A 15,530-nucleotide genomic window follows, 5' to 3' on the forward strand; every position below is an offset into this window, starting at 1 on the left:
TGCACATGTTAAGCATATGAAAACATGTTCACTTCTTTTTTTGCATTAATTTACATCCCTGAAATTCAAGTTCACGGATGTGAGAAGTCAGAATAACCATACTAAGTTTGTGAAGCAAAATCTATCTTTAAGTTTTCCGACAAAAACTTCAACGATGGCTGGAAATAAACAAAGGGGCTCCCTTGTATCATGGAAAATAAAATTTGATGTCATTACTGTCACGTGTTAATGAGGAATGGCATTTTGCATTTAGGTAACGTAGGTGAGAATTTATTGTTTGACATGACTTTTTGTCCTACTAAAACGAACAAGAACACAATATTAAAAAAAATAAATATACTTAAGCAATTAGTATTTGAGACACTTCTGAAAGGAATAATCAATAAATATGCATATACTTTTAATTAAACAAGTTATTAAGCAACATAAACGGTCACACAAGGTGTGTGACATGCCACGGAGGTGAGAATTCACATGTTGAGAATCAAAAATATACTAAAATAAAAATTATTATTGAAAATTTTTTGGCAGGATTAAATAGATATATTTTTGATGAAATTAAAAATCATTGATAAATAAACTATTCCTTAAAGTTTTTACTGTCAAAGACGTGTGACAGAAAAGTTACACTTTTTAAAGAATGACCCTTATCTGATGTAGTGACATGAACAGTTTAGTCGTTTCATTCTTAATTCTCATCGCTTCATTCTCTTTTAGTGCAATGACAATATTTTTGAAAACACTTTTCTTTTGGTGTTTTGACGCTTAAGATTTAATAGGACTAACAGTACCAAACAAGAACAATAGGATATTATGCTCGACTGTACTTTCTTTTAAATAGAAGAGGCTAACCCTATCCTGAAAACAAAGCGTCGTTACCGGCAACAAACACAGGAAAGATATACAGCACTAAGGAAAATAAATAACACAGCACCGATGGGAATCGAACTCACGATCTCCGGCATACGAAGTGAAGCTCCTACCGTAGAGCCATGAAGACCCCTCGACTGTAAAGTCATGCCCACTAATTTGAATATCGGTTAAAAGAATATTCCACTTCTTGTAATACATTTTCCAAGTCCCAATCCGTTGTAATTTGTTATTTTAAAAATGGAAGATTCCGCATATAGAATAAGTTTTCGCAACAAATTGGCTATTCAGTGGAGCATGTTCGACTGTATTAAACTGCTGTCGACTGCGTGGTATAATAGTTCAGCGCTGTAAGCATTTGGGACATAATTAACAGTCCAAGTACCCAATCAGTTGATTTTGTAGAAGCAGAAAATCGGCAGAGCTTTTGTCGAATGATTATGCAGTATGTAAAAAAAAAAAAACCATGAGTATGCGTAAGGTTTAAACACTCTTAGCAAAATTAAATTCATAGTGCAGTTTCACATCGAATGCAGCCCAGTTGCCTCCATCTGAAGGAAGGAACTGCACGTCAAAATTCTCGTGGTATTTATTCCCCGATAGTAGTGCCACCAGAAAGAATGAATGTTTTTCTAGAGAAATGTACTAGGTCTGAAAATGGCGTGGAGCTAATACGCAACATTACTAGGGAAAAAAAGAAACGCTTAACCAGCTGCATTTAAAAAAAAATCTGAACTCATGACATAATCTTTGTTTTTGTCTAAAGTTGACCATTTCTGTTACTCTGGCGGTTTTACGAACAGTTCTGAGTTATCTTTAATATTCTAGAACGTCTCATAGCCTACGTCGCCAACGAATGTCAGTGCTAGTCCGCGATCAAGTCTCAGTCGAAATATATCGTGAATGAGCATATAGTAATTAGCATATTATCTTTAACTTATTAGCGCAACTAAGTGAAATTTGCTACTTTTTCCCAAACTAAAAAACATTTTTCTAAATTAATATGCATAGTAAGGTAAAACACACTAGTAGTGGCCACAGTAGTATATTCTTAAGCTGTAGGTCTACATTATTAATTGGCCCTCTTGAAACTCAATGAGCGTTTTATAGCCCAACGCTTTCTAAATGTTCCCAATTTCTAAAAATGCCAAAATTTTAATCTGTTCAATTTTAATCATTTTTTTTTCTCTCAAACTTCAAGTTTGATCCAGCGGTGGCTACTCCAAATTCTGAAACTTTCAGTAGTGGCCATCAGGCATTACCAGCTTTAAATTCAAAATACTGATGAATAAAATTGATTCAGTTTGATAATTGTATTAAGAACAACAAAAAATCACATTAATGTTGTTGATTTCTTTCTTCAAAGTACAAAAGTAAACGAAGTGGCTACTACTGAAGAACTGGTCACCACTGGTGTTTTATCTTACTATTCACATGTCTTTAAATCCCCAAAAGACATTTGAAAAGGAACGACAGCAATCTTAATGCAAATGCTGTTTGTAAAAATTTTTCTTAAGCTTCTGCGATTCTGCTTTCCAAGAAACAATATTTCATAGCATATGAAATCAAACGAAAAATTATTTTATCAATGTTGTTCCAATGTTGTTCCAAGCGTTACTTTAGCCCGCTTTGGAAACTGCGGATACTCAACTACTTTCTTTTCTTACGACAACACCAGATTCATCTCTTGCTTTGGAAAACAGTGACAGCAGATGTTGTAGCTGCTTGAAAATTCCTTGTCCAACGCATACACTGCATGCATGCCATACACTGTTAAAAAAAAAAAAAAAAAAAAAAAAAAAAAACTCTGAAAATTTTCAGTAAAAGTTACTTCTATCCATGTGGCTAGTAATTTTTTTTCCGTAAATTCATATTTTACTGTAAAATTTTATCGTAGAATAAACGAGAGTCAAAAAATTGAAGATGTGAGCAGCAGTTTCGATCTTCGCATTGTGACACGGCTTTGCTGACCACCATACCGGTCGGACCACAAGGAGTGAGAGGAAATACTGTGTTATCTGCTTTGCACTGTAAGTCACGTAGTATATCAATTGGCACTCTGTAATCTCTTTTTTCGGCATAATTTACTGAATTTTTTTCCTATACTGTTCATTTTGCAGTAATATTCACCGTAAAAATTTCCTGAATTGTTAATAGTGCGGTAGCTGTAATTTATTTTATGGATTCCAGTTTTATGTGTAAAAGAGACATTAGTACCTTTTAGTGGTATACAAGTGGTTCCTTATTAATGATGGGTTTTCTTACAGTGAATTCAGCAAGCCAATGTCGTTTATCGCAGTGTCCTTAAAAGTCCCTGCTGTCTCACGTACGAAAAAGGTTAACTCTGTTCGATAGGAATTTTGGGAGTTAAGACATACTAGAAAAGATTATTAAGAAATGTAGTAACCAAAGATTTTTCAAAACACAAAAACGGAAGCTATGTAAACACCATTGTGACATCAACAAAGACAAAGTTCCAGAGATATGTGACTAATCTTTTCTACATATATTCTGACAAATTAAAAAAAAAAACTATCCTATCATAACCAAGATTTTTTGAAAGTGTGTTACATAGTGTAATATTTCAGAACATAAAGGTTTAAAGCAAATTATCTACAAGCAAAATTTTAGACGAAATGAGGAAAAGAAAACCTTTCCCCAGTTGCACTTCCAGTTTACACATGAATAATGATACTAATGCAAATTACGTTACGTAAATTACGAAATGCGGAAAAAAAACTTACCTAATTTGTGTTAGACACAAAATTAATCTGCATGATATGTTATTACTAAAGTTAATTTACGCGAAACAGAAAATTACTGCGGTTTAAATAGTATTTACAATAATGGAAATATTATTTTTGTTAGCGAAAAGCATCGTTTGGATAAAAAGGAAAACGATGCTTTAGGGTTCGTATTATTCTCTGTGGATATTAATGAGAAACTAATTACTATGCCAGTTCATTATCTTAATTTTTATTTCTGTACATATGAGTATTTCTTATTTTTAGCATTCATTTGGTCGTTAGAAAACTGGGAAAAGAAAGTAAGCTTGAATTAATTTAAATAACTAATTTGGTGAATAGTTTCATTTGTAAACGTCTCCCTTCAGTAGCGTGTCTTTGATGTTTTTACTCATAAGCAATTAATAATGCAAAAATATGTTGTGATTTCTTTGTCTATCAACAATAATTGAACATATAACGAATTTAGAGTTTTAAATATACTTCATTCTTTCAGAAATTCTCGTTTCATTTATTGTATGTTAAATTATCTGCTAAACTATTGAAAACTAATCATTATACTCGGGTGCATAAAGACATCGAGACGTGTAATAAGTACTAAAATCTAAAATCTCAGAGTCCAGTTTTTTTTTTAATTTTACAAATGAGACAAAAAAAAAAATAGATTGAGCATTTTTGATATGCAACCAGTATTTTATACCAATATTACCAGTTTTTGATCTGATTGATCGGATTTGGATGTGTAACAAATCGGTCTGTAGCGTAATAGAATCCACCAAGAAAACCCGAACTGAAAACTTGCGAAAATGTATAGATTGTGTTGGTTTTAAAAATTAACTCTAAAATTACGGGAGGGGTCATTTTGACGCCAATCAATTTTTTTTTTTGCTAACTGCTCCTCTGTATATTTACAAAAAGCTTATTCTTACTTCATTTTTACTAAATCATCGTGTTCATATAAACTTATCAAGAAAATTTTATTTTTTTAAAGCCCAAACTAAAATGGTTGTATTTAAAATGTGGGCAGGCATCATTTCGACCCTTTTGATTAGAAAAGAAGTGCAAACACATTTACTATTGATGAAACAGAACAGAAACTCAAAAATGCTTCTCGTACCATATCATTGCAAGAGTAAGAAGCATTCATAAAGAACTACGATTTTTCGGTTGTAAAGGCCTTTAAATTTGATAAATGAAAATATTTTTTAAAAGGATTTTACAAACTTATGTTTGCAAATGATGCTTGTGTACTGTATCCTGCATCGAAATCTTAATGCAGTTTGAGACTTTAGAAACTGGTGTATGTGAAAGAAACTGCAGTTTCATCAACTGATTCACAATCCTTGATTCACAATGCATACAAAGATGTTGTTCGTATAGTTGTTTGTGTGCATCCACAGTTTCTCTGCTAGAAGTGTTTTTGAAAAACAATCTAGTTTTACTTTTACCTTTTTCCTTCATTGGTATTTTTTAGAGTTACACAGCATCAATCTTTATGGAACATTGATTTTTTCAGAAGACTAAATAAACTGGTTTTGATCCCTCCCTTCATCCCGAGCAATTCCATCACCTTGAATAACCGAAAACAAATTTTAGGGGATGGTTCAGCCTAGCTTCAAATGTTTATCAATAAATTTAGAACTAATGGGGTGGAGGTCTACACCCCAGAAGAACTGTTTTGCATTCAAACGTTTTGCAGTGTTTACATTTATTACTCTATATCGTCGCATAAGAGCTGCAGTAGGACATCTTACTATTGTTCCTGGAATTAGATGTCTTACTGTTGTTCTGAGGCGACGATTTTTCAAGCTTTATATGTCACTTACGGTACTTTTTCCGTTGTACTTGAGGAGACTTTCAAAACTAATCATATCCATATTTTTTTCGTTTTCAGAATTTCTAATATAAGCCCTATCGACCCATAAATTTATTTCTTCTCAAAATAGTTTATATCTACTGTTTAAAAATGCGAAAAATTGGTTTTACCACCTAAAAAGTGTATATCCATCATCATATTTCTCGTCAGATCTTTTGCAGCAAAGTGGAACCTATCCCTTATTTGCAGGTACCCGCTCATTCACTTTCCTATCAAAAGGGCACATATCCAAATTTGAATTTTCCACTTCTAACTCAAAAGTAGTTCACAAATAAAATAGCGAAGCGAAGCACTGGCCGAGCATTTAAAATCAAGCGTGATACCCGTCCGTATTAAGAGATCACAGCACCTTGCGCCTTGTGCAAGTCTGTTAACAATTAGGCAAGCTCGACCTCAATTCGTGATTAATAAATTAATGTTAAATTATTAATATTACTATTAAATTGTGATTAATTAATGATTAACTTGGGATAAGTTGTGATAAAAATAAAAATTGTTATCTATAAATATTAATACCTACAACGATTTTATTTGAATCGGCGTGTGTGGTTTTATAGTGCATACTTAATTAGATCGAAGGTCCATTTTTTTTTTTTTTTTGAAACGTTCATTGAAAAAAATAAAGTAAGTAGGAAGGAATAATAGCAGAGTAAAAAAAAAGAATACATTAAAAAATTTTGAATATTTTGTTTCAATCTATTAAGTTTATTTCTGAAGGAAATACGTGGGGGGGGGGGGGGTTTCCGCACAAGGAATTATATACACTCTTTTACACCAAAAGGAATATATCCAAAATAAAATTGGCAATTTAGTTCTGGTAAAATTGAAGAAAAATTTTTAGACTTATGCCAATAGTCACTTGTTATTTAACCAAAACATTGTGAGAAATTCAAAATTTTAACAGTCAGTGTTTGCGCGTGAAACGTTTTTTTTTTTTTTTTTTCTGCTTTTCGTTTTGCCAAAAAATATAAAACTGGATACAATCCGTTTTGGAAATAAGCTGATCATTTATGTAAATAAATAACGGAAAAGCTTTTTGAAATGTTTATAAAGTTTGTTATATTGCGCAAGAAATATACTTCAGGGGTTACATACACCCCAACAGTCCTTACACGTGTGTTCACGTGTAAGGACTGTTAGGATTTAGGGGTAATAGGGTTTTAGGATCTCTGTTTAGGGCATTAGAATTGACAACAATGTTTAAACCAAGACCTCAAAACGTCAGTAGCGCAACGAAGTAGGTGTGTGTGGGGGGGGGGGTGAATAAGCCCATTTGGCCTACTTTGTTGCGCCACTGACGTTTCGCAACGCTGGATTGGCCGTGCAGGTGATGATGATTTACCCTTTATGGCGTTGGCTAATCAGCTTCTAACCTAATTTGATTTTTTAACGGGTTTCGTCAAAGACTGTACACCATCATTGCTTACAGCATTGCGAGAACTGAAATATCGCAATTGTATAGCATTAAAAAAATTAACAGTGAAACACTCCGGAATGTTTGTTATAGATGTGTGTCGTTACGAAAGGCGCACACATCGAACATTTGTGAGTGAAAAGAATTTTTCACAGTTTATCTTGATTTTTACGTATCATTTATAGTGTAATAGTTTATGCAATATAAATTTTTAAAACCTGGATATTCTTTTATGCTAACCCCGTCTTTTAATTCATTTTCTATCAACACATTTAAACAAAAAATCAAATAACTTTCAAACATCGTAATTATTACTTCATAAACTTCGATGTTCGAAACTTGCTATTGAGATCCGATGCCTATGAATTCCATTATGGGATCAAGGGATCAATTATGTCCTGCAATGATCCAATCTAATAACTTCATGTCCGCGGTGACAAGAATTTTGCACCTGAAATCCTCTCACTCCCCAGCTTATGGTAGGAATGTGTTTGCATATATTAAGTGAACGGATGAACTTCCAGAAATTTACTAGAAATTTATTGTGAATTAAAACCAAATTTTGTAAGAAAGGAACTATATCAGTCAAATTGCAACGTCAGTCACCGTGGACAGACCCTATTGTTTAACTAATATTTATATCTTGCATCACGTTTTACGCGAAACTAAAGGATAAAACTAGCAGTAGTATATATATATATATATATATATATATATATATATATATATATGTGTGTGTGTGTGTGTGTGTGTGTGTGTGTGTGTGAGTATTCTTTATCAAGTATATTTGTAGCACTAAACTAAAATGAACATGTTAAACGAAATTTATACTTCTTACACAATTTGTTTAAACATAGAAACATAGTCCATTATTTCAATTCGTTTTGCGAAAAAAACACATGATTCCAGATAACATTAATTTGAAAAAAAAACCTAAATTATTTTATCAGCACAGGACACATGAACTATACTTTTATTTACAAATACTGATGATACCGTAAAACGGGGCGGTTTTGCCCACCTGGATGAATTTGCCCAATTTTAAGTCAGGATTTCTTCTCTTAAAAGTAGTGCTTTAAGATTTCGCTTTGAGGCTCTAAGATTGTGTAATATCATCTGCACTTTGTAAAGATGCACGAAGAATAAGCAGAATGATTCCTGATAAATTATCAGTCAAACAGGTTGATTTGTTTTCTGTAAGGCTATATAAGGAAATTTTAGTTTGCTCCAAATTATATCTGCAATGTCCACGTGCTGAGTCAGTGAGTACCTCCTGTTTTACTTTCCTGTTGCTCTTTTAATAAGGAAGCGTAGCTTTTTCTGTTTTTTTTTCTTCAAAACAATACATAGTAGGTTTTTTCCTAGTGGGAAATTTCCCCCCGGTTTTCACAAGAAATTTGAGGTCACTTTGCCCACTTGATTTCTACAAAAAGTAGATCCTTACTTGAAAATACATGAATGAATTGTGATTACTATTAATATATTTCAGTGTTATTATTTGTTTCAAAGAATTTCGCACATAAAAAGGAAACTTTGGGCATCGCCAATATATTTTATACACAAATGTTGCGCTCGACAATATAATTTGAAAGTTTGTTTATCTGGGGTTGTCAATTTTGCAAGGTTCGGTATTTAGCAGAAAAGTATGGTATTCTCCAAATAACTTTTGGGGAATCTTAATGTAAAAACAGCAAACAACCTGGTGGGGGGGGGGGGAGGGGACATGCATTTCAGTGCCGGAGAAAAGCGAAATAATAAAACACATTTCAGTTTACATTTATTAGGAAATGCCTCTGTCATCATTGGATACATTTCATTGCTAAAGATTTTAGTCTTCAGCTGGCAGAGTGTACGTAAAGTTCAAGAATAATCTTCCAATGGAAGATTGGTTTAAGTCATTTCTGAATCGTCTTAAAAAGAGCTCTAACAAAGTAAATGTCAAAATCTGTCCCGATCAAGAGCCGAGTGGAGGTCTAGAATCTATATCTTATTGTTTCAATCATCAGTATGAATCTTTGCTTACCTCTCCACTCGAAAACATCCTGAGCTAGGATGAAACTGATCTTAGTGATGACACGGGTACCAAATTAATGATTTTTTGACGTGGAGTGAATCCTGAAAGCAGTATCAATAGCTCCAAAGAGAGTATCTTTTTAATATTTGCTGATACTACTGCTGGTGGTACTTAGGTACTATTGCTGGCTAATACTATTGCTGATGGTACCTTGCTTTGTATTGTGTATAAAACATATTGTCTTTCTTTTTTTTCCCGATTTTTCTGTACATTTCAATGTTTATATTCATTACCTGCACTCCTTTGTTTAATAAATATTTTTAATTAATGGACAGTGTGGTTTTTTCAGCTCTATAATAAAGTTGACTTTGTCCAGCAAAATAGTTTGAAGGCGTTTTCTTATGAAAAGTATAAGTGGGCAATGCAACCCTTTTTAACAGATTGAATTTGCCCACCCAATTTTTATTTAAAAAAAAATATATTGAGTGAGTCAAAAATGAAATGCACTAACGATCTGGTATCCTTTTGCCTTTTCCCAAAACGCAAAATTTTAATTATTCCAATATTCATGCAGCAAGTACAACAAATTGACTCTAAACTTTAAAACTGGAAAATCTATTTTCATAGTATGCGAAAGGTACCGTAGTACCAACATTTCTCAACATTTAGAATCTGGTGTTGATTTCAACAAAAGTGTTTAATAATGATAGAAAGAAAAAAAACTCTATAAAATTACTACTTTTTAAATTACTGTTGTACTAGAGAATATTTATTAAACATATTTTTGATATTTGTTCCATGCATATATTTGGTAAATTTACATAGAAATAGAAAAACTAGCATAACATAATCACGACACCGAAATATGCTTTCTCAAGCCACTCGCAGTAGGCATAGAACGTGTTTTAAATGCTTTAAGCGCTTCTTGAAGAGACGGATGCTGGGGATGTTTTAATTTAAAAAAAAGTACTTTAATATATTGATTATTGAAATCAAACCATTAATAACATTCTATTCATAGAATCAAAAGTGTAAGTTAAGAAACTGTCACAAATTTATGTCACTAATTTCAAAATGGATAGGTAAGGGAGGCCCAAAGCGGGTAGGGTTTCGAAGAACGCTAGGAAAATGAAGTTTTTGGATTTTCTGACAAATGCGGTTTTGTTCCCTACCAATGTTCTTAAACTTCAAAATAAAAAGTTTTTTTTTTTTTTTGTATTATTTCAAACCCAATATTTATTTATTACCAAACTGTACAAGCGTTTGAAAAACCCGTTTTGTCCTACCAGGGAACCCAAAGTGGGTAAGCTAAACTAATTGTGGTTTGGTACATTTGCCAATCAAATATGAAGTTATAAATGATTAAAATAGCTGACTAGCTACCTGCCATTGTATAAAAAAATATAAAACAGTTACACTTATCCAATTTAAAGTCCCCATGGTTATTTATAAAACATAAAGAAATAACTGATAAAATCAGTGGACTAATTAATTGCCATCCTAAAAAAATAACCTTTTAAAGTTATACTAATCCTAGTGCAATAGAAAATCTAAGTCAGCACACGAGTCAAGAAGTTACAAATAAATATAAGACTAAACCCTATACCCGCTCTGCCACAAAGGCACGTTTTTGATTTCAATAATTATAACTCTAAATTTAAACAAGAAACAAACGAAATGACTATTGTAGTTTGTAGATGGATGGTGTCGGAATAACATAATATTATTGACATTAGAAAAAAAGCTCATCTTCGACTAATCACAATTTACATAAATTCATTTTTTTTTTTGAGCAATCACGATTGCTTATTGTTCTCACTTGACGGTTTTGAATTCCTATGATTTTATTTTCCCCCCGTCTCCCTCTGCAGCACCTCCGTCGGCCGGCCTCACGATGCTGCTCCTCTGCGAAAGCCGTCTCCAGGTTGCGTCCATATCCTACACACATGCGCATACGTACATAACTACACACACACACACACAACTACAAACACACAACTACACACACGCATACGTACACACACCTACACACATACACACACAAATACACATACACACATCCACAAATACACATACACACAAATACACATACACACACATACACAAATATACATACACACACAAATACACACACACACACACATACATACTCATGCCTGCACAAAGACAGAAACACACATTCCTACATACACACACACTCGTGATTGCGATAAACATAATTTGAATTCAAGATGTCAAAATTCAAATTATTTTTTTTAATTTAATTTTATTTTGTTAGAAATGTATATATATTTTTTATTTTAAGCTTGTTGCGCCATGCCGCCGCTTCACTGCTGCTTCACTGGGACTGATAAAAACTCGGGGGTGTTCATGTAAACACGACATACGTTATAAGTATGCATCACCATGGCGGAGGGGGGCATACGAAGGCCTACCCGTTTTGGGCAAACTACCCGCTTTGGAGAACCCTCCCTACATATCCCACAAATGAAAAAGTTATGGATTCATTAATAAATATTTATGTTATTTATGGAATAATTAAAAATCGCAGGTATTTTTTGCGCTGCTCTTACTCTGCATAGTTTGACATTATTAGCGGCTTTTCAGACACTTCACTTTATGACTATTTCAAAAGTGTACTTAAGCGTAGTAAAATGCAAGCAAAGTAAAATAGATTGCTTTTCAACTAGTTCAACGAAATTCACAATGATTAATAAAAATAAAATAATATGATTTTTTTTGAGACAATTATTTATCTATAAAATCATTTTTATGATGCAGTTTATGTGTTTTTCGTTCTTTGTCTTGCCAAGTTTCTGCGAGATAATTCAGATTAATGTAAGCAAATCAATAATGTACAAAAAATAGTAATCTGCGAAAAATGAAAAAGGGTCATCTAATGAATAAAACATTAATCTTCATCAAACACTTCTTCTATAAAATATTGCCGCTTATATTTTTCTCTTGGTTAAGTTTAGTGATCAAGCAGTCAGAATATTGAAGAAATTCATTTATTTTCGGTCACTTTCTTTTAAAATATGACAGATGTCTTTTTGGAATAAGCGATTTGTCTGTTCTTTTGAAAAACAATGCTCAGATAGACTTCTTTGTTTCTCAAGAAATCTTCTGTTGTCTTATAGATGTACAACTGTATTATAATATCAGCTTTTATTTCATTTAAGTGATATCTTTCTAAACATACGAGTTAAATTGTGAATGATTGGGCTTGGAATCGTGAGCAAAAACATATTAAAAAACATTAAAAAACATTAAAAAATAATTTTTTTTTTTGAAATGTGAAACATTTCATATCTATCTGTGTGATATCTGAAACTTTTTGTCAGTTAAATTCATTGCAGATGTTTTCTCGCTATAAACATGTCTCGAAATATGTTTGTTATATCTTAAGAACTACGCGTAGAGAGTCGAAAGTAGTTCAAAAAATAACTAGCTTAGGGTTACCTGAATTTCTTCAAACAATTTCATTTACTAGATTTATCAAAATACGTTTTTTAGATTTAGTAGATTATCAATATTTAGATACGTTTATTAATTTAACATAGCTTGATTTAAAAAAAAAGAATTCGGACTCAACAGAATCAGCACATGTAAGAGTAATATTGATCAATGCTTGGAATTGAAAGTACTCAGTCTCTCGCCTATAGATATAACCTCAAAGGAAATCTTCTAGTAGAGCAACGAAGTTATTATCGCAATAGTGGAAAAAATGATTTACATGTTTTCTCTCTCTCTCTCTTTTTATTGTTTCTTGGTAGGTCTTGGCCCCTCCAAGTCTACAATTCATTTGTTTTCTGTTGTTGTTATGATCTCCAGTTTCGTCAAATCGATATATGCAAATCCTTTCTCTCCAACAATGTGAGAAATAGCATTCTAACTTCATCGTAGCTTTGTTTTGTGATTCGTGTGAATGACATGAGACAACCAAACAAAACTAAATTTATGTGGCGATTAAACAGCAGATCCAACTATGTTAATTGTTTGATGCATGATTACAGCGATTAAAGAATTATCATGGTGGTAAAAGTCAGTCTTGGAAAAATGACTAACTATTCCATAAATTGCATATTAATCGCAGAAAATAGTTCTCTTTGTAGAAAAAACATTACAAAGATTTTGTTTTTTGTAGATTATGATATGGCTTATATATATAATAGCGAATTCAGTAATCGAGACACTTTCAGACGTCACCAACAATGAAACTCGCTCCACGGCATGATAATTTGATAACATTTTTTGGTAATGACTGACGTACAGGGAAATATTTCATTTGGCGAAGCTGAGCTACATCCGGAGGTAACTTAACTATTTTACTGGTAAGATTCATTTTAGGAGAGTGAAGAAACGAGAAAGTGGACGAAAATGAACGCTATCTATGGAGTTTGGGGTTAAGCCACTGGAGTTAAAGTTAAAATTTCAACTGTTAAAAAATATCACCAAACAGGCAATTGCTTCGTTCGAATGTAGAAGCAGTTTTCATCCGTCATACTTTGACTCGCGATTTTCTAGTTATTGTATAGCAAGCAATGTTAAGCGACATAGAAAGACAACCACAGCAAAATATTTCAATAATGTGACTGTCATTCGACCAAATAATACCCGTTAATTACCATTTCTCAATCTGGACTGAAAATACAACAGTGACCTTTCCCTTACGTAAAACTTTCGTGGAATGCTTTTTCCTTCGAAAGTTCTCTGATAGTTTTCCGTAATGGGCTCTCTGCTAAGCTAAAAGAAACCAGTAATCATTAGAACCCACAGAAACCAGGTAAGCGCTTTCAGCTGTTTTCCTTCACAGCCCCATGCTTTTGAGGAAAAACATTCGGGGATACATATTAATTTATATGTAAGGAAGAAGTTGATTGTTTGAAGTCAAATGGCAGCGAAGCCATTAGCTTTGATCAAAGTACTGAGAAAAGCATGAAAGGAATTGCGTTTAAGGGATAATGAAAATTTAAATCCCGCAAGTATTATAGCAGCATGGAATTTTAACAATGATAACTTCGCTGCAAATACACCCAGATTTGGAATTGGAGTTGCGGAGTCAGACTATTTTAAGGAAACAGTCGATGTCGGGAAGTGAAGATTTAAAATTCCAAAATTCAGAAAATAGCTAAGAACTTTCAGGTGTTAACCATCCCGGACCCGCGCTTTCAGAGAAAACATTTTGAAATACCTTTAAATTAAGAACTGTAAGTGAGAAAGAGGTTAATTTTTTTAAAGTTACTTAGCAGATGTGTAAGTGGCTTTGCTCAAAGGATAGAGGAAAATTTGAAAAGATATGCGTTTAAGGGAAAAGGAAAAGGTAAATCCCGCAAGTATCATTGCAACATGAAATGTTTGCAATGGTGTCTCCGCTACAAATACGCTACATGTTATCACGGCTACGAAGTCGGAGTCAATTAAAATGCGACTACTGTCATGGGCGGAAAACTAGTTTTTAATAATGTTTCGCTCTTTGAAAATGAATCCCCTCTTGTATGTTTATTCAGCTCTGCTTAATATAATGTAATTAATTTCTAAATCGATCATATTAGCTGTGTTTTACATTCTCAATATCAAAAGTCTTATATCTGCTTGGTTATATATTTAAACAAAAATATTGCAGAAATACCGTAAAATGGTACAACTTTGTGCCAAGGGGGCGACAATGGGCCACTGTTGCCATGGCGATGATTTTGCTCTCTAGTGGCCTCTTTTTCGAACTTACGAGCTCCAAAAAATCATCAGGTAGTGTAACCATTTAGGTAGCTAAAGACGCTTTAACAGAGATTGCCATGATTTTTGTATATCTTATATAACTTAGTCCTTCTTATGGCGTGATTCGACTCACTCGTGGAAGAGACAAAAGTCTCCTTTGGTCAGACCCCTTATACTGTTTTTCAAGATCTGGTAAGTTCAGTTTTGCTTTACTAATGTGTCAGTTACGAATTAAGTCGCTTGTTGGCTTAAAATGCTTCAGTTTTCAAAAGCTCTCAACATTTATCGCAAATGGGAATGTTGGGGTATAACAATGAGTCGCCTATTTTTCACGGTTTTCAGTGGCTTGGAGCTTCATTTTGTTCTCTGTAAGGATGCTTTCGTCATGTTTTGTGTTATTTGTTGTAAATAATGGCAAGAAAAGATAGAAAAAAGCTTAGAGGTCCCTATCACTCGTACTTATAGGAGCTTTTGCTGACTGCTTAATAGAAGGTGCTGACTAAAACTCGGACCAAATAAAAAATCTGATAATTTTTAAAAATTATTTATTTTGGTGGGATTTGGAATAAGAAATGTAATTTTGCATTTCAGTTTTCATTTTTTTTTTTTTTTTTTGATCTCGTTTAAAATTTGTCAGACCTTCGTATTTTCTGAGACTTAAGTATAGGTACGTAGTCTTAAGTTGGTGAGATTTTTCTAGTTTTCAAATATTTCTACGTCAAAACCTAGGCAGATAATAAAGAACGTTACCAACGTTTAACATGCTGAACTTTATTTATCACTCGAGACGACAAGTGATGATTAAGTCTTAAAAAATTGAAAAAAAAAATGAAAAAAGGTAAATGATACATTTAAAAAATTTCTTTATAGGCAGTTTTAAGCATAGGACAATGT

Source organism: Uloborus diversus, chromosome 6 (genome assembly GCF_026930045.1).
Source record: "Uloborus diversus isolate 005 chromosome 6, Udiv.v.3.1, whole genome shotgun sequence".
In the NCBI taxonomy this organism is placed as follows: Eukaryota; Metazoa; Arthropoda; class Arachnida; order Araneae; family Uloboridae; genus Uloborus; species Uloborus diversus.